This window comes from Ornithorhynchus anatinus, chromosome X1 (genome assembly GCF_004115215.2).
Source record: "Ornithorhynchus anatinus isolate Pmale09 chromosome X1, mOrnAna1.pri.v4, whole genome shotgun sequence".
In the NCBI taxonomy this organism is placed as follows: Eukaryota; Metazoa; Chordata; class Mammalia; order Monotremata; family Ornithorhynchidae; genus Ornithorhynchus; species Ornithorhynchus anatinus.
In genome coordinates, this window is record NC_041749.1 from 27,576,425 (window position 1) to 27,597,670 (window position 21,246).

Genomic DNA, 21,246 nt, shown 5'->3' on the forward strand with positions numbered 1-21,246 from the left:
ATCTGCTGGAGCAATAGCATAATGGACCCCATAGCCAGGAGAGAAAAAGGACCCTTCCGCTTATCTGGCACTGGCCCTTCTTCCCTTTGAAGTCAAGAAAGTCAGCCCCTGACAGAGCAAAACACATTTTACCAACAAAGTTAACCAAGAAAATCAGCCCCAGGCCAAACTAAGTGCTTGAGGTTTGAAATGGCTTTATTTTTTGTATCCTCCAACCCTATGTTCACACTGGTTGCTGCTGATGATGCAGAAGGACAAGTGTATACCCTGCCTCTATTATTTGGGGCTTGGAAGCTTGGGGATAAGCATTAAAACAAGTCAAAGATATCTTAACAGCAAGGCAAGCAGGTACTAAAGACTTTGGGAGCTTGGTTGGAAAAAAGAGCAGAGGTAATATATTTTGGACATGTGCCTGCGCGCACGCACACACACACACACACAAACACAATTTGCTCTTCTAACATTTCAATCCAATAGAAAACATAAATCCTCAATTCATGTAGCATTGGTTTAGCAGTGAAAGCAAGAAATCAACTGTGATGGTGGTTAGTGAACACAATGTCTCTACAGAAAGGCAATTCTTTTGCTATCCATGTTGGCCATAAGAAAATGCACCTGGGAGAGGGATGCCAGGGTGACATTCATTAAAGAATAATTAGATCTATGGGATATGAGAGATAACATTCAATCTGTGCCTGGATTGCAAACCTACAAATTCGTGGTCATAGTCATACAGACTCCCTTTCCCCTTTCCTCTCCCTCCTGGATGGACTGACTTTTCCCCCCACCCAACCACTCTATACCCATGACAGACATCCTGCTTATCCATCACCTCGACCCACAGATTATGAGTGTAATTCTACTTCCCCTTTCCTCCCCTCCCCCTCCTCTTTCACTCTGCTTTCCCACAGCCTCATTCATCTACATGCCTTGCACACAGATGGGCTGACACAGAAATTCCAAACACAGACTTATATCCTCTTCACATACAGACTAATAAACATGCAAGCCTGCTAATGCATTTTCATACAGTAGCAGTAGGACAGCAGGACTCAGGATTAGATCTTCAACAGTGAGGAGAGAGCAAGCGTCGGGGGGAGCTGTCTCCAGCACCCCTATCCCAAAGCTCCACCTCCCTCCTTCTCCCCTCCCAAGCATCTCAGAATTATCCAGGGCCGTCACCCCTGTGGCCCTCTCCTCCTCCTTCTCCTCTCTCTTCGTCCCTTTCCTCTTCCTTTCTACAGGGGTGTCTCACTCCAAATGGCATTACATTTTCCAGTTTATTGAGTACAAACACCCCAACCTGTTGGGCTGCTCATGCTTTCTCCCTTCGGGGAACTGATTCCATGAAGCAGAAGGGAGAGATAAGAAACTATAGTTCTGCTACCTCTCAGCATGGGAGAATTAACACAGATTTAGACAATGAAGCCACATGTCATAAGAGAGATAAAGTTGTGTGCGCCAAAACAGGCGAGTCTGATCTTTTGAGAACATTTAAGGTCCAGAGGGAAAACATTCTTATCTGAAATCAAAATCCTCCTCTTGAAGGAACACCACATCTGGATCCGATTACCTGCAACAAGCCAGTGACTGGCATTAAAAAGAGTCTGGCGTAGGTATACTTGAGGCAGTCACAATAAACCCAAAGGAATCTCTGGGGTTTGAGTGAGCCGATATAATTTTCTCTGAGATAAATATTCCTGCCAAAGTTAATTTTTTTGCAGTTGTTCGTAAATATACAGTATTTCAGCAAGGGTACAGAATGTCCTTCAGTGGTTGACAAGCAAATAGTTTCATAAATAACCCTCTTGACCACGTGCAAGATGTTAACATTTTTTGAGGTTTTGGGCAGGGGCAGAAGAAAACTTAATTGCCTGCTTCAGTTTGAGATGCAACTAGGTTTTTATTCTACCCCTTGGCAGTCAACAGAAATATTTCCTTTGGCTAGAAACCCCTTGTGAGTCTCCCAGATACTCCCATCAAATCCACTGCTCCCCTTCAAAAATACCCTCCTCTTCATCTACATGCTTAGTCTCTCAACAGCTGAAACTCAAACAGGCCAACTCTTCAAGATGGTCTTCTGGCAGTGATTTAATTAGGAGGTGAATGACCAGGACATTGGACAATAAATAAAATGGAGTTTATGGTGTGAAAGAGGGTAACTATCTGCAGATCAGCAAATATTGAATGTTTCAGATTGCATCAAGCAGAGCTGGCAGTTCGTAATGGGGAAATTTCAGTAGGAGGAGGGTTTTCAGGAAAGCCACAGATTTTGATTTGCTTTACATGTTCCTCTCATCTCCCCCAACCTCCAGAATTTGGTACATCCCTTCCAACCCACATCATCTCACCAATCCAGGAAGCTATAGAAGTTTGTGTATAGTTAAAATTGCAGAACTAGGAATGATACAGTTTAGCCATGAAAGTTAAGGGGGTAAGTTTGAATTCAGAACCTGAGAAATGAATTAGAAATTTAGTACCACCTGTCTTTTCTGACTGTTAATACTTACTATTAGATTAAAATTATCAGTCTGCTGTTCATAAGTGTAACTATGGTGCGTGAAAAAGCCGGTTTGAAAAATTATCGATCCAATTTCCAAGGCTGCTTTAATGTCAATGATTTGAAAGCATCTCCAGGAACATGTATCTAAAGCCTGTCTTTCACTGAATCGATTTGTGATTATTGAAGGGTAGTGCATTCTAGGAGCGAAAACCTTTTTGTTCAGATGCATGTTAGATTGTAATCTGTATATCTATTAACTAATATACCAAGCAGAAACTTTATATAAACGCATAAAGAAGCAATCTGCAGAAAGGTATTTGACAGGTTATACAATAAACCTCATCATTTTGCACTTCATTAATTTGGAATATATAATCATATTGTTTGGACACTATAATTTATCTTGCTTCTTTCTTTGACATTTTTCGATTGTTATGAAAACAGGCACCAGATAGGTAGAAACACGTACAGATCTGTAAAAAAAAAAAAAAAGCTTTCCCCAAATCCTTTACTTTTCCCCTGTCAGGCAGGAATTAGTGAGATTTTATTTTTTAAAGGTACATTTCCTAATGTTAACAGTTATATCTTTCAAGGGGGTTGGTGCAGTCCATTTCAAGGACTTTAAGTTAAAACAAAAAAAGGTAGTTATTGGATTTTCACCTAAGTTTATAGTTGGGACCATCTTTTCACTAATCCTTTTGAAAGGATCCTTAGCTGCTGGTCCATGTTTTCACTAATCCTTTTGAAAGATCCTTAGCTGCAAAGGCTCACTGCTGCCTTTTATCTGTATCTTTGCTACTCCTGCTAAGCTGTTGTAGAGAAAATGGGAAGGACCATCACAATGAACAATGAGAACCAGTCTGAGGACCCTTAGGGAAAAGGAAGATGTCATTTTTACCTACAGGATGACTTAGGATAGAGACCACAACAAAAGAGATGGAGTCTTTCTTTCTTTCTTTCTTTCTTTCAGTCCCAAGAACTTGGGTGTCATGAACATGGTTTTGGTGCGATGGTGCCACTCACACTCTCTTTCTTGTCAGTCATGTTCCCTCTGGGGTCTGGAATGCAACAAGTGCGTAGAATGGCAAAGGTGCAGGACATTGCAAAACACATCTAAAAGTTTCAGAAGCTTCTTTCTTCCTGGAAGCTGAAGTGACTGCAGCTCCCAATTCCATGCCCACAGTGTTACAAGCAAGGCAGTTGGCTGGGCAGCCATTACTGTCTATGCTGCTCACATCAGCTAACTATTTTTCAGGATCCTTCTGGACAAGTCTACTTCAGGTTGCCCTAGGGTGGTGTTCTGAGAAGGAGCGTGGCTAGTGGATAAACTGCTGGCCTAGAAGTCAAAGGGACCTGGGTTCTAAGCATGGTTCCGCCATTTGTCTGCCTGTATGACTTTGGACAAGTCACCTAACTTTCCTGTGCCTCACTTACACCATCTGTAAAATGGAGATTAAGACTATGAGCCCCTGGGTGGGACATGGATTGTGTTCAACACTTGATTAGTTTGTATATATTCCAGGGATTAGTATAGGGCCTGCACATAATAAGCACTTAACAAATACCATAGAAAAGAAAACTTCACCAAGTATGGCCTTAGTCCAGGCAGCCAGTCAGACCCAGGGCTAGAACCTGGATCTGTTGATTTCCAGGCCAGGGCATTTTCCACTGGGCCGATAGAGTGTTCATTGACCAGGCTCAATATTATGTTATTCTCAGGGAAGTCACTAGATCTTGGTCTATGTTGTATATCAGGATTTACTAAAGTTTGGATCCACCTGATCTGACCCCAAAGTCTTATGGGAAATTAACCCAATTGCAACTGAACAAATAAATTTCATGCTATTCAAAGAGACACATGATCTCCTCCCCTCTGAGTGTGAATGGGACAGAGACAGAAAGACAAATAGAGAGAAAAAGTAACTTCCCTAAATGACATAATTGATGTGAAAATGATGCAGAAGTGTACAATTCTGAAGGAGCCATGATTTTATTTTGATTTTAAAGGAATTCTCACTTTCTTGCCTTTGCTCAGTTTCATTTATGGAAGCAATCCTCCCAAACACCAAGGAGCTTATTTCCACAGCAGGAATGCAAGCCATCAACTCAAAAGGCTAAAAGATGTCGCTGCCTTTATCAACTCAAGTTAATGGCATCTCCTCTTCCCTTATGATTTCATTGTTAGTAATAGTCGGCAGTTCTCTCCTTCTTTCATTTTCAGAGCCCAAAATTATTCTCTGTTTATTTTTCTTTTTTTCAACTTCTACAACTCCTTTTTGATTTTCCAAAGCTATTTTTAGTAACTCAGTTGTGCCCTGAAGGAAATAGTTGACGTCTTTGTCCCTGGTGGTTTTTTAGCTCTTTTTAGTAAGAGAGGATAGGACATATCAACAATTCTTTCAGTGTCCATGTCATTTTCCCCAGAGGACTCTAGAAGAACAAAATGTCTCTCTCAAATGGCTTTTAACCATTCATTCTGGCTGTCATCTACTGTACATCACCATCCGGGGTGAGAATGAATGAGGGGAATTCCAGATTCATTCTGCCAAAGCCAATGTTCTTGCTATTCTTTTTGTTCATGTTGGACAAGTTTTTATAGGTGAATGCAAATAAGGAATCAAGCCGATGCAGATGTCTCACCAGCCTGAGCTTCCCTGAGGTCACTCACCAGGAGGAAAATGAAAGAAATCATTATGCAATTTCATTTTGCCTGCTTAAACTATTCCTTATCCCTGGGTGGCTAATTGGGCTAATACAGCCCAAAGATTTTTTCTAGTGATGCTGAGACTGGTGGCTCAGAGACAAGGAAATCAGTGGTCCAGACCAGATTTGATTTATATATAATAATATTAATAATTACATGTCAACATGCTATATATAATAATAAGAATACTATTACGATGAGGACATTTAGGAAATATTTATTTTGTATGTGCTAAGCACTGGTAGTAGATCAACCAGATACTTTATCCACTTTAATGAACTCATCACTACCTGACTCAATCAGTGGTATTAACTTTGCTTACTGTGTAAAGGAAACTGTACTAAGTACTTGGGAGAGTACAATAGCATTGGTAGAACACAAACCCTGATCTCAAGGAGCTGATGGTCTACTCATCCCTAAAGAAGCTGCTATGTATGATTTAACCACAGTAGCATAGTGGAGCATAGAATGCTCCTTCCTTATCACAGCACACTTGAACTTTGCAGTGAGATAGAGAGCTACACCAAGTCCCTGAATTGTTAGTCATCAACCTTAAAAAAAAAGTAACATCTTCAGCATAACTGGCTCTGATAACTACAAAGTAGATTTAACTGCCAATTGGAAATTCGTTCAGATCCTAAGATTTCTCCATGAAGGCATTACGCTAATCTCTGCTTAGTACATATGTAGTCTATATAAGTTGCTTTATACAGTGCTCAATAAATACCACTGATTGAATTGATAGTTGAGTCAGAATTGACTTACTCTTTTTCGTCACCATTAGAGAAAGTATAACCAGTCCTGTTCGGCTCTTTCTAGCTGCTCTGTTTAAAGACGGGACAAGGGACATAGAAAACTAGTGCTATAATATGCTTTTTATTCCCCAGGAAATTATTCTAACAGGCTATGATTATCATCGAAAGTATTTGAGAAAGTCATTCAAGATTTATGTGCCACTGTCATTGTATTGGAGGCAAATATACCTGAAGACATGAAAATGGTTTATAAACTGATTTGCAGAGTCAGCCAGGGCTATGGTTTAACAATAAGGCTAAAGAACATTGAGGTTATGTGTCAAATAGGGCCCGGGACCCTCCATTCAAACCGAAGATGTATCTGTCATCAAATTCTGCTATTAAGACATTGCCACTGCCCAATGAACTATAGATAGGCAAGGAAGTAGAAATCAAGTAAGAAAGGCCAGCACAACTTTGGTGGAGAAAGAACCATCATATATCAGCTTCATATCTTCACTGAAGACTACAAAGCAGTGGGAATTTTTGTTTGTTGTTTTGTTTGTTTAATTGGTATTTCTTAAATGCTTACTACGTGCCAGAAACTGTAGTAAGTGTTGGTGTAGATATAAAATGATGGGATTAGTCACAGTCCAAATCCCCCATGGGACCCACAGTCTTTATTTTACAGCTGGAGTAATTGAGGTAGACAAGTGGCAGAGTAGGGATTAGAACCCAGGTCCTCTGACTCCCAGGTCCATGCCCTATCCACTAGACCACATTACTTCTCTGTTCAACCTTCTAAATAGCTGTTGAGACTTGCACCTACCACAGAAGGCACATTCAGCTTCTAAAGCAGTGGCATTCTGCATCATCGAGTTACACTAAAGATCACATGGCAGGACAAACAGATCTCTTTGGTGCCCATCAACAAGGAGGTCCTATTGATCCATTCAGTGGTACTTATTGGATGTCATTGGTCAGAGTGCTGTACTAAGTCCTTGTCCTTGACCTCAAGGAGGTTCCATATAATGGGGGAAAATAGACACATAAAATCAATTGCAAATAATTGGGATTGGTGGGAATAATGAGCATTAGAAATGGAGGTACAGCAAAAATGTTGAGGAAGCATTTAGACAAATAGCGCAATATGCTTATTTAAAAAAATCACTGAGAATTCATATAAATACATAAATGCTAAAAGTGGCTGATGCATTAGTATAATTTTAGGAGTAAGGAATTAAGTGGGGAGAGCTTCCTGGAGGAGATGAAAATTCAGGAGCACTTCGATAATAGCGGACAGGGGTCTGTAGGGAGAGCAACTTCCAAGGCCAGGGGAAATCTTAAGTAAAGAGTTGGAAGTGAGCCAGATCAAAAGGCATGGTACAAATAGAAGAGGAGGTCTTGAAAGGGACAAAGGTGTGCACCTGGGAAGTAGCTGATAAATAGCAGTCAATTACCTATGATGAGAGAAGGCAGGTGGAGATTCATGAAACCAGTGGGTATGGAGGTGTTTAGTTTGATGTTGGAGGAAGGTGGGAAAATTGGGGAAGTCCAAGTACTCGAAGTGATGATTCCAGAAAGATGATCCTGGAAGGAGTATGGAATTTGGGGACTGAAGTGGGGAGAGGGAGACTGGGAGACGTAGTGAAACAGCAATGTGATGAGAATTGGACCGGGTGACAGCTGTTTGACTAGAGAGGCAGAAAAAAAGAAAAGTCCAAGAAAATCGATACTTGGGGAGACAACTGCAGCAAACTAGTGCAGCAAATCACTATCCTTGAGCAAATACTACTGGGAACAAGGGAGATCAAGCAACAGACACTTCCATTTGTAAACATTATTACAGCAGAGGACAAATTTAAAGCATAGCAGTATAGAATAGATTGTTGGTGGGGCTTAGGGGGTTTTCAGCCACACTACTTGGTGTGACTGGGGTTTCATTTTCAATGTTGCCATCTTAAAATACTAAAAGCATTATATATATATACTAATACATTTATATATATATATATGGAGAGTGTGTATGTATAAAGGAGTTTTGAGAAGAGGATGCAAGATAAAGTTTATAAAACATTTTATAGTTTCAAAGCAATTTAATGAGCAGAATAGGATCTGTAGTTCATTTTGGTCCTCATGCTTCTGTTGATGTTCGGTACGCATTCCCATTTGTTAGACAAGAAAACAGAGTCACAGAGAGGTTATCTGATTTATGCAAAGTCACACACGAAGCCCTCAAAGCAGAGATGAAATATCCTCTTAGCAGTGGAGCAAACAAAGCCTATTTACAATGTTCATAACTCATTCACTAGGTCCGTTCTATTCTGCAGAGTCCTAAACTAATCACGCTTGTGAGAAAAACTGTTCTCTTTGCTTTTGGATCTATTTGAATATGTCAGTCAGTGAATAGCATTCTGAGTGGGCTGTAAATATTTCAAGAGAACATCTGTTGACACTTATGATGAGTACAAACAAAGGAAATAGACTAATTGGAGGAGAGCAGAAACTAGTAAATCAAACATATGTCAATAAAGGAAAATGACTTCAGTCTACCAGTGTTTATAAAGCACGGAATGAAAATATCACGTTAAATGCATCTGCAAGATAATTTCATCCTTTTGTAGGCATTGTACTGGCGCAAGTTTGGTGGTAACACTCTTGTATGCACTAAAAATAGGCATTAAATGTAGCACAGCACCTATACACAGAAAGGGAAATTGCTTTGGGCTGTAGAAAGTGCTGGTTTACTGTTTCAGTATCAGTTTTCCAATTAATAAATACCCTTTTAGCAGAATTCCATAATAGCATCCATCAAAACCTAACTGGAGAATTTGTAAGGGAATGAAAAGTGATTTGATTCTTATTAAAAGAAAGGGTATTTTGGGAAACTCTAAACAATAATCTATTTGGCAATATACTTCAGAGCACAAGAAACTAGGAAAAATCTACATGGCCAGTGAAAATCATTTTTAGATAAAATGAATTTCCTTCTATGAGAGATGTTAGAAGACAGGTGTCAAGGGGGGATCAATTAGGTGTGCAATATAATTTAACTTCTGTAAGGCTTTGGACTCTGCTCAGGCATGATCAACAAGCTAGAAATGAGTTGTCTTTTAAGCACGACTTTTACTTCCAGGATTATGTCCCAAGTCGTCTACTACAATTGTCTGTACCAACTGTGGGTACTCAATACTAATACTTATCCTAAACCTGGCAACACCAAAATAGTCATTACTGACTTGGACTAATGACTATTCAGTGTCTCTTTTAATACTTGGACAAAAGAAAAACCTAGCATTGAATGAATTTTCTGAATTAATCAGGACAAAGGCAAATATTGAGCTCTTAAAGGGTGCAAGCAGTGTACTAAAGTGCTTGGGCGAGTTGTACAATACAAATAGCTTTGCTAACATTGGATGGGGTTGTTATAGTTTGAAAAAACCCAGAAGTAAAATCAAAGTGGGTCTTCATGAAAAATGAAATTCAATTGATTCAATTCATTATTTATTGAGCATATATATCCGGGTGGCAAAATCCTGTCCCTATCGGTGCTTAGGGACAATACACAGCAGTTAAGAAAGATTGAAAACGATGCCAACTTTTCAATTTAACATTCAGGTGTGAAAGAGGCTCAAGGACTATAGGAGGGATATGGGAACTGGTCTCATTTTCCCTCCCACTTAGAGAACAATATCTGTTCCTCTGTCTGTTTAGAGTGGACTGAGCCCCATGAGGGACAGGAATTGGGTCCAATCTTATTATCTTGTATCTACCCCAGTACTTAGTTCAGTGGTTGGTAATGATAATAATAATGTTGGTATTTGTTAAGCGCTTACTATGTGCAGAGCACTGTTCTAAGTGCTGTACCCCAGAGGGTAATAAGGTTGTCCCACATGAGACTCACAGTTAATCCCCATTTTACAGATGAGGTAACTGAGTCACAGAGAAGTTAAGTGACTTGCCCACACTCACACAGCTGACAAGTGGCAGAGCCGGCAGTCGAACTCATGACCTCTGACTCCGAAGCCCAGGCTCTTTCCACTGAGCCACGCTGCTTCCAAAATGGTTTCCACCCACTTTCGAACCGGGGACCTTTCGCGTGTTAGGCGAACATGATAACCACTACACTACAGAAACTGTTAGTTCATAGTAAGCACTTAAAACATCATCATCATCATTGTTATCATCATCATTATTGGAGGAGATAGGCATCAAAGGGCTAATAGTTTAGAAAGTCACCACTATGTGTCTTTTCAACCCTGACTGGGGATGAGCCAGGTTAGTAGCCCTGCTCAAAATGGTGTTCAACCCACTGCCTCCATGGAGATGGCACTTAGAGGGACTAATAGTAATAGTAATGGTACTTATTAAGTAGTTACTATGTGCTGACCACTGTATCAAGCTCTGCGAATGACTGCACAGGAAGGAAATAGACAAGGAGCCCATATGAATCAGCAATAGTCTGCCAATATTATAAAAAGCCAACATGGCACTGAATTTTAACAAGAGTATGATATGTATATTAATAGTAATTATAGTAATGGCAGTGTGTAGGACTGAAACAATCTCTCTGCAATGGGAAGATGCCTAATAGAATACTGGATTCAGGTTTGATCCTCACAGTTTAAAAAGAACATGCAAAGGCTGGATCGAACTTGGTTAGATATAGGATGAACTTGGCTTTCCCAAATAGGTGACATCTTCATCTGTAAAAAATGCTAAGAACAGACAACCATCTATCCTGTCTTTTCTACTTGGAGGCAAGGATGAGAACAATCAATTCCATCAAACCACATCTCTCCTATACTCCAAAACCCTTCTGAAAAAGCCACTCCTATGGGAGACAATCTCAGATTAACACATCCATCTTCCTAGTCAAACCACCCACTTCAGTCATTTGGCACTCTTACATAATTGTTTGTGCTTAACAGGCTGAAAGCACCATCAAAATCTTTGAGAATGTGGCCCAGCCTCAGCTTTAATAATAATAGTAATAATAATAATAATAATAAAAATGTGGTACTTGTTAAGTGCATACTATGTGCCAAGAACTGTACTAAGCACTTGGATGGATACAAGCAAATTGGATTGGACATAGTCCCTGTCCCTCTTGAGGCTCACAGTCTTAATCCCCATTTTCCAGATAGAGTAACTAAGGCCCAGGGAAGTGAAGTGACTTGCCCAAGGCCACACAGTAGACAACTGGTAGAGCTGGGATTAGAATTTATCACCTTCTGACTCCAGGTCCATGCTCTATACACTATGCCATGCCACTTCTCCACTGCTTTATGCAGATAATGGCCCTAGAGGATAATACACAAGAAGACATGTAAATTATTATGAATTGCTTTGCAGGTTCAGCACGGTACTCTTATCTGACAAAAAGTCTGAAGAAAATAGAAATCATGTACCAGGATGCACTCTGGAAACCCTATACCTTAACCTTAGAGAAGCTGCTTAGAGAAGCAGCGTGGCGCAGTGGAAAGAGCATGGGCTTTGGAGTCAAGGCTCATGAGTTTGAATCCCAGCTCTGCCACTTGTCAGCTGTGTGACTGTGGGCAAGTCACTTAACTTCTCTGTGCCTCAGTTCCCTCATCTGTAAAATGGGGATTAAGACTGTGAGCCCCACGTAGGACAACCTGATTCCCCTGTGTCTACCCCAGCGCTTAGAACAGTGCTCTGCACATAGTAAGTGCTTAACAAATACCAACATTATTATTATTATTATTAACCAACAATACAGAACGTAGAGAAGTGAGTGAATTCTGCTACATAGGCAGTTAACTGTCCAGTAATCACAGGAAAGGATAGAAAAAGAATAAAAACATCAGCACGCTTTTTGTACAGCCCCACTTAAAGGTATTATGGTGGATGATATAACTCTGGACACCCTATCCAATATTATAATGCCACAAATATCTGATGTTTTTACTTAGCCTCATTTCCTTGAGTTCTAAATCATGCGCAAAAATAATCTCGAACCCAGGAAAGTGCACAATGTCTTTGGGAATGACCAAGATTAATGAGATGTGCCTGAAAACTGAATATTCCTCCAGGATAAGTTCAGAGGTCTTGTAGTTTATATTTAATTGTAAGTTTTCGCCAATAATCTGCAGTTCCAAGAACTAGGAACATATTTTCCACATCAGATACCTTTTTAGGAACTGGACTTGCAAAATTCTGAGAGCTATAGTCACTAAAGTGCAGTTCAAAGTGAATGACAACTGAACATTGAAAATATTTCTCAAGTCTTCTTAAAAAATTACCAAATATACACACATTTCTAATCTATTAGAAGATGTGGTATGAATATAGAAGGGAGTACTATTTCAAATACTATAGTTGTTTGCAGTATATAATAAATAGGAAAACTTTGTTTTACTTCAATATGTGTCCCCCATACAAGGGTATAAATGACACAAAACAACCTTTAAACATCCTGAGGTAATGCCAGAATCTTTCTTTCTTTCTAGAAAGACACAGCTCTTGCATTCCCTTTCCTTTCAATTCACATCTCAGTAAACACTTCTCAACTCATAGTTATCAGATGCCATCATAAATGGACCACTTAATTAACAGGCTGCAATTGTACTGGGATTAACTAGGAGCTTAAAGTAATTTAAGGAAGCTCACATTATTTCATATGGCAGAAACAGTAGGGACACTCCATTTCCAACATAAAAAGTATGCCAATGTTTTCACACTTAAACCGCTTCATTGAGCAGAGTACCCTTTTGTTCAATAAATCAGCTCACTGACTTTTCTTTGTTTTATGGCACTACTGGGTTTTGTCAGACCAGGGTGGAAACATGGGTACATTAGAATGTAAGAAATGCCACTGCAAGGACAAGCCTACCTATGGTCCATCCAGAAAGTATTCTGTCCCTGGAAGTGGCAAACAGAATTCCCAGAGGGACCATGTTGTGGTGAATCTTCTTGACATCCATCTTCCATATCATTTCTCCAGCCCAGTCCCTAGGAGACCCCACAATTTACATTTCTTCACCCTCAAAGGTGGCTGCTAATGTCACCTTTTGTTTTCAGCCATTTAGACATTTTCCATCCATGACAAAACTTGCCTTCAATACAGTTATTTTTGTAAAGGACTTTGGTGAGGGACCTTGTCAGTGCATATTTTTATATTTGGTTGCTTCCATATATTTGGTTGCTTCTCTCTACCTTCAATTTATTTTAGTATCTATCTCCCCCACTAGGTTATAAACTCTTTAAAGGCAGGGATTGTGTCTATTTACTCTCTGTACTCTCCCATATACTTAGTACAGTGTTCTCTACACAGTAAATAACTATTGCTGATTGATTGATAAGAACTGGGTTACAGTGTCATACTGATTGATGCTGAGAAGGAGCTCAGAGATACATTCCACAATCACAGACAGCATTCCTGACCTGAAAGTGTACAATTTGGGCCATGAGGGAACTGGAGGGATGTAGATGGCCCAGTGCCCACTCTCCCACTAACACATTTTAGTTCCTGCCCCCACACAGCAGAGCAAATCCTCCACCCCCAATGAGTGGAATTTTAATCCAGGCACCTACTTTGTAAGCCAATTAACACAAGGTCTGGGAAGGGTGGAGAAAGGAGGAGGGCTAGTGTAGGGCTAAACTGTTTCTACTCCTTTTTATCTAACAAAACTACAGTGAGAATGCTTCAGTTCCCTCATCTGCAAAATGGGGATTAAGACTGCGAGCCCTACATGGGACTTGAATTGTGTATGCCACCAAATTATCTTGTATCTATCCCCAGTGATTAGTACAGTGTCTGGCATATAGTAAGCATTTAGCAGATACCAATTTAAAAAATGCCAATCCTCCAGACCAGGCAGCAATAAACTGACTCTGGTCTATATCTTCCTGAGCAATGTCAGACGTTTTTGTAATCTGTTTTATGGATGCATGGCCATTGCCAATTGTAGAAGTTTCACGGCACACTGATGACTCACACTCCTATTATTAGAACCTGATATGCCTCTGCATCATAATTCATAAGGGCTACTTCTGAACTGATGTGACATCAATGCAGATAAAGGGGATGATTTGGATGTGCCAGATTCAACTTGAGATGCCCTCCACCCCCAGCATTTTAATAGTCCACAAAGAGCCCACCCAGCATCCTCAGAACAGCTATGATGTCAATTCTATTGCAACTCACTGAGAATTATTATCTGAGCTCACAGGACTATCTAAAACCTACCACATTCCTGCCTACACTTTCTGAAATTCACATTTGCTTGGTCTCCGTGTCAAATAATTGAGGTTAGCACAGGAACAGGAAATCTTTTGTATGGCATTCAATGTATTGAAAGTGCGAATCTGTGTGTATGTGCATCTCTGTACTTATCTATCTGTCTTTCATCTTGAAAGTGATGACGCTGACAGTGAAATTTCACTTTGGTGGGTTGTGTCTGAAAACATCTCACTCCCACTGTTCAGATGTAAAGAGTATAGGGAGACTTTTCTAGACCTTTGCCCAGAAAGTTGCCAAAAGGTACTGTTGACTCTTCAACTGAGACACCAGAACAAGACTATTTACATAAGCCATTATTATGGTATTTGTTAAGCATATGCTATGCACCAAGCATTGTATTAACCACTGGGATAGATTCATTAATTCATTGTCAGTCATATTTATTGAGGGCTTATTCTGTGCAGAGCACTATACTAAGCGCTTGGTAATTACGTTGGACACTCTCCCTGTTCCACCTGGGGCACACAGCCTAAGTAGGAAGGAGAACAGATATTTACATACCCATTTTACAGATGAGAAAACTGATACAGCAAAAATAAGTGACTTGCCCAAGGTCACACAGCAGACAAGTGGTGGACCTGGGACCCAAGTCCTCTGATTTCCAGGCATGTGCTCTTTCCACTAGGCCTTGCTGCTTCTCTAGTTTTGGGGGAGGATGTGGGAAAGGAGTGTCCTATGGTCACTAGGATATGCACATAGTGTATTTTTCAGCTTGGATGATGGGTTGTTCTAAGACACCTATGAACTCTGGTTTACCCCTCATGCAGTATGGGCATAGAAGGTATTCCCTCTGGTCAATGATTAAAACATGACTCAATCAATTGTAAACAACTGGAATATCTGGCTGGTACAGGAGCCTTGAAGGAGAGCTGTTGCCAGCAACCTAGGGCCACCAGAGGTGACTACTGCTGCCATGGCACTTAACAAACACCATCATCATCATCATCATCATCATCATGGCCATGGCAGCTGAATGAGGCTTGCTGGACTCCCTGGTCCAGTTTTCTGATGTCTGAAAGGCCTCAGGTTTCCAGCCACCACCATCACCTGGAGCAGGTAGGAAGAAGACCCTTGAAAAAAATCCTACTGGTCAGCTACAAGCCCAGGGAACAATGGCATTGAAGTGTGATAGAGGAAAGCAGCAGGAGAAATAACATTCCAGGAGGGAGAGCTGATTTCGTGGCGCAGTGGAAAGAGCATGGGCTTTGGAGTCAGGGCTCATGAGTTCGAATCCCAGCTCTGCCACTTGTCAGCTGTGTGACTGTGGGCAAGTCACTTAACTTCTCTGTGCCTCAGTTCCCTCATCTGTAAAATGGGGATTAAGACTGTGAGCCCCACGTGGGACAACCTGATTCCCCTGTGTCTACCCCAGCGCTTAGAACAGTGCTCTGCACATAGTAAGCGCTTAACAAATACCAACATTATTATTATTATTATTGTTATTTCCAGGACAGGTCATAGGTCAGGAACTCCAGATGAGCAACCTAGAAGGGTCAGGATCCGGTTGGCATTCTTTGCCTCCCTGAAGAGAGAGGCTGGAGAGGAAAGAGAGTTTCTGTAGAAAGTGTTTGTTTCCCTAAAGGAGTTGGGAAAAAAAAATCTCTTGTAATAAAAGTGATCTGGTCCTGCCCCAGCATTTAACACTTCTCCAGTTATGAAAGTCTAAAAATTGCTTTTGAAAATCAACTTCTTGCACTTCCAGATCTCTGGGTCAGTCAAACAGAATTCTTACAGGTGTTCTTGACTTAAGCCTCTCAGCCCATTTAACAAGCCCTTAAACATTTATGACCACAGAATCCAAAGGCCGGAAGGTGTAATATTCTTACGGTTCAGTAATCCCAGGCAATTATGAGTGAGAAGGAACATAAATTTTAATATAAATCCCAGCATGAAGTGTGTCCATTACAGGGAGGGCTGAGCAGCTGCAACATGTTAGGGACCATCTCTCAATTCTTCTCTGCTACTCTATTTCCTTATAAGAAAACACCTCTGAAAATCAAGTCCACATCTTCCCTCTTGATACCACATATTCAATCTGTCACTAAATCCTGTCAGTTTAACCTTCACAATGTTACTAAAACCATCCTTTCCTCTCCATACAAACAGCTACCATGTTAATCCGAGCATTTATCCTATCCCACCTTGGTTACTGCATCAGCTTCCTTGCTGATCTCTGACTCCTGTTTCTCCCCACTTCAGTCCACACTTCACTTTGCTGCCTGGATCACTTTTTTCTACAAAAACTTTCAGTTAATATTTCCGTGCTTCTCAAGAACCCCCAGTGGTTGCCCATTCACCTCTGCATCAACAGAATCTCCTTACCATCGACCATTTACAGCACTCAACCACTTTGCTCCTCCTATTTCACCTCACTACTCTCCCTACTACAACCCAACCTGCACACTTTGCTCCTCTGATGCCCTACTTATTCACTGTACTTGATCTCATCCTATCTTGCTGCCAACTCTTGTTCACCTCTAGACTGTAAGTTTGTTTTGGCACACAGTAAGCACTCAATAAATACGACTGAATGAAAAAACATCCTGCCTCTCGCCTGAAGGCCCTCCCTCTCGACATCCTAAAGACAATTACCCTTCCACCTCTAACATTATTGAAGGCCCCATCTCCTCTAAGAGGCCTTCCCTATTTCCCTCTTCTCTCACTCCCTTCCTGTGTCCCCCTTGATTTGCTCCCCTTTATTCACGCCTCCCTCAGTTGTCACAGCACTTAAATACATATACGTAGTTTATTCATTTATATCAATGCCTGTTCTGGCATTAGACTGTGAGCTCACCGTGGGCAAGGAATATGTCTTCCAAGTCTGTTTTACTGTTATATTGTACCTCTCCAAGTACTTAGTCATACCTGCTTGCACACAGTAAATGCTCAATTCCTATTATTGAATTACTTCCAAACATAAATGAGAAACTACACAAAACTTACAGAACAGTGAAGTAGGGACTGGACTACATTACTCTCTAGTAATCATTAACCTCCTTCTTGTCAGATCTTTGAGAAGCAGTGTTGCCAAGTAGCTATAACAAAGGCTGGCAGTCAGAAGGAGCTGAGTTCTAGTCTCAGTTCCACCACTTGTCTGCTGCGTGCCCTTGGGCTAAATCACTCTTATTTCTCTGTGCCTTATCTGTATAATGGGGATTAAGACTGTGAACCCCATGTGGAACGTGCACTTGTGCTTCAACCCTGACAAAGATGAAGTAGCTTGCATCTACTTCAACGCTTAGTATAGTGGTCTATCACATAGTCCCCTTCTGCATCTCCATCTACACCCACACACTTGGAGAATCCATTTCGCTTCCTTCGGGCTTCAGGCTACCATCACTCTATCACAGATGCATTCACCGAAACTGTACACACTGTGGCCCTCAGCCGCTCCTAACTCTCCCTTCTCTGCTGTCTCTGCATTTCCTACCTACTTTCAGGACAATCTCTTAGATGAGCTTGGTACCTCAAACCTAATATATATGGAACAGAACTCCCTCATCTTTCCCATCCAACTCTGTCTGCCCCAGATTTCTCCCACACTATGGATAACATCAATCAATCATATTTATTGAGTCACTGACCATTGCAGAGCACTGTACTAAGCATTTATGAGAGTGCAGTAACAACAGAGTTTGGTAGACACATTCCCCTCTAGAGCAAACTCACAGCCTGGAGGGGAGACAGACATTATATAAAGAAATAAATTATGGATTGTACATGAGTGCTGTAGGGTGAGGGATGGGTGAATAAAGGGAGAAAATCAGGGCAACAGAGATGGAAGCGGGAAAAGAATAAATGAGGGCTTAGTGAGGCCTCTTCTTGCTCACAAGTCCATAACCAATGACTTTATTCAGAGTCTGTTACCAAATCCACTTAGATCTACTTTCAGAAAATCTCTAGAATCCTCCACTTCCTCTCGATCCAAATGGCTACCATGGCTCATCCAATCAATCAGTTATGTTTATTGAGCACTTATTATGTTCACAGCACTTGTAGGTTCTTGGGAGAGTAAAATAACAGAATTGGTAAACACTTTCCCTGCCCCAAATGAGCTTTCAATTATCATTATCCTGCCTTGACTAGGGGAATCAGCATGGCGTAGTGGATAGAGCACGGATGGGAGTCAAAAAGACCTGGTTCCAATCCGGCTCTGCCGCTTGTTTGCTGTGTGACTTTGAGCAAGTTACTTAACTTCTCTGTGCCTCAGTTACCTCATCTGTAAATAAGGATTAAGACTGAACCCCATGCAGGAAATGGATGTGTCCACCCCAATTTGTTTCTATCTACTCCAGTGCTTAGAACGGTGCGTGAACATTGTAAGTGCTTAACAAATACCACAGTTATTGTTAGTGCAGCTTCCTCGCTGACCTCCCTGCATCTTGTCTCTCCTCACTCCAGTCCTTACTTCACTCTTCTGCCCAGATCAGCTTTGGTTTTTATTAAAAAAGTTTATAGCCCACCAGTCTCCATTCCTTGAAATCCTCCTAATTGCCCATCTACCTCTGTATCAAATAGAAACTCCTTACCAATCAATTAAAGAATCAATTGTATTTATTGAGTGCTTACTGTGGACAGAACACTGTACTAAGTGCTCTGGAAAGTACAAACAATAGAGTTGGGTAGACATGCTCTCTGACCACAAGGAGCTTAAATCAGTTTGAAAGCTTTCAATCAGCTCTCCCCCTCCACTTACCTTGCTGATCTTCTCCAGCCCAACTTGCACACTTTGCTTCTTCAATTCCAACTTACCTCGGTCTTGTCTGTCTTGCCATGAACCTCTTGCCCCTGTTCCTCCTCTGGCCTAGAATCCCTCCCCTTCACAACTCACGGACCACCTCTTTGTTATCTTCAAAACCTTCTAAAATCATATCTCCTCCAAGAGGCGATCCCCTGACTAAGCCCTACTTCCCTATTCACCATCCCTTCCAAGGCACTTACTCACTTGGACAGGTACTTCCTAAGCACTTTGATATTCATCAACCGGCAACCACACAGCACAGATGTCCATATCCTTATATTCTCTCCTTTCTTCCACCTGTAATTTATTTTATGTCTCTCTTGACTTCTAAACTGTAAGTTCTTTCTGAATACAATTTTATTATACTCTTCCACAGTGCTCAGTAGAGTTGCTATGCACACAGAACACACTCATTTAAATACCACTGATAGATCATTGATTGCTTGCTCACAAGTCTTCACTGTTCTACAGCTCTCTCTAATTCTTCAGTTTGAACTGAAGTTTCTGCAGCATTTTTCCTTTTCTAAGTTGAACAGCCATTTCCCCTGCAATTCTTTGTGCTTTTTGGCTTGCCTGTCTGAAATCAGCTTCATTTAGGAGATCTAAGCTTGTAAATCTGTCTTAAGCTTATCACAAACAACCAAAAGAAGTTTTAAATATGCCTCTACAGAAGGGATTTGTGGGGCTTTGCAACCAACATCCTATATTTTGAGATAAATTTTGCTATTCTGCAATGAGCACCCCAAATTCTAAAGCACCGCATACTTGTGAACACTCATTGGACCAAATTCCTGCTAGCTGCTAGACCCCAACATTTATGTATTTCCTCATGCACTACATGCTTTATGGTTTATTCATTGTGTGGTTGTTTATATATGTATATATGCCTAGAGCTAGCAATGGATCCATCTTCTTTACACTGGCATTTTAGTTTCTAAGAAACCAATCATTTTTATGTTTGTTTGACCTATCTTTTATTTCATTTTAGTCTTTTCTAATCTTGTTCTGGGAAAATATGAACTTAAATTCCAGGATCCAATTTCAAAGAAACCTTCATCAGGTAGTTAGGTCATGAAGAGCATGACTTTACTAAGAATTAACCACACTTTGCTACCCCCAACTATTAAGTTGGATTAATCATAAAATGGCCTAACTCTCACTATAGAATCATCAGACTAGAAAATACCTCGCTAGGTCCTAGCCTCTACCACCTAGGAGATAAATAAATGAACCATCCAAAATGCACAATTATCGTTGTCTCACAGACTTCATAACTTCCTAGGAGCATATCCCAGTATTTTATCAACCTTCTTCCTAATGTCCAACCCCAAACTCTCCTGCTTTGAATTCATTTCCTTTTGTTTTGTCTCCTACCCATAAAAATCCTTTATAGATTGAAGAATTAGCCACTTCTCTGATCTAAAAAACACCCCTCCATTTCTTTAACCTTTCCTTGGAGGACTTCTTTTCTATTATTTTTGTCGCTGTTCACTGGACTCTTTCCAGTTTCTCTACATCCTTTTTAAAGTGTAATGGCCCAAATCGGACACAATTCTCCAATAAAAATCTGATGGATGAAGAGCAGATAGGAAGGATTACCTTCCTTCTTGCCCCCATTACACTCCTACGAGAGTGACTTTTTAAACTAAGGGCATTAGTTTGATGACTTGTGGTTAACCATGATCCCAAAGTCTTTTCACTGTCCTGCCTATCCAGGATTTCCCCATTCTGTCTTAGTATTTGCTTTTAAACCAAGTTTACTATCTTACTTCCATCCCTTCTGAATTTTATCTGGTTTGTAGAATCATTTTCCCGACTTAAATCACTTGGAATTATACTCATCTTCCAAGGTGTAAGCAATTTTCCCTCTCTCTAACTCCTCTCCACCCCTAAGTAATCCACTCCTTTGAGAATGATCTGGGTTTTTCTGTTACTCAGGTATATTTTAACTCACAGGCCTAGATCTTCACAGTTTCTTTGTACTTGGATCTGTACCCTTTGGGCATTTGGTAATCACAGCACTTGGGAACATATTCATAATTTGTTTATCTTATTGTCTGTATATCCCTCTAGTCTGTAAGGTCACTGTGGGTAAATTCCCCTTAAGCACTCTGATATTCACCCCACCCCCAGTCCCTTAGGAGTTATGTACATATTCCAATATTCTACCATTTCCCTTATTTTATTTAATGTCTGTCTTCCCACCCCAGACTGTAAGCTCCTCGTGAGCAGGGGATTTGTCTACCAAATCTATTGCACTATTCTCTCCAAAGAGCTTGGTTTGGCACATGCTTTTGA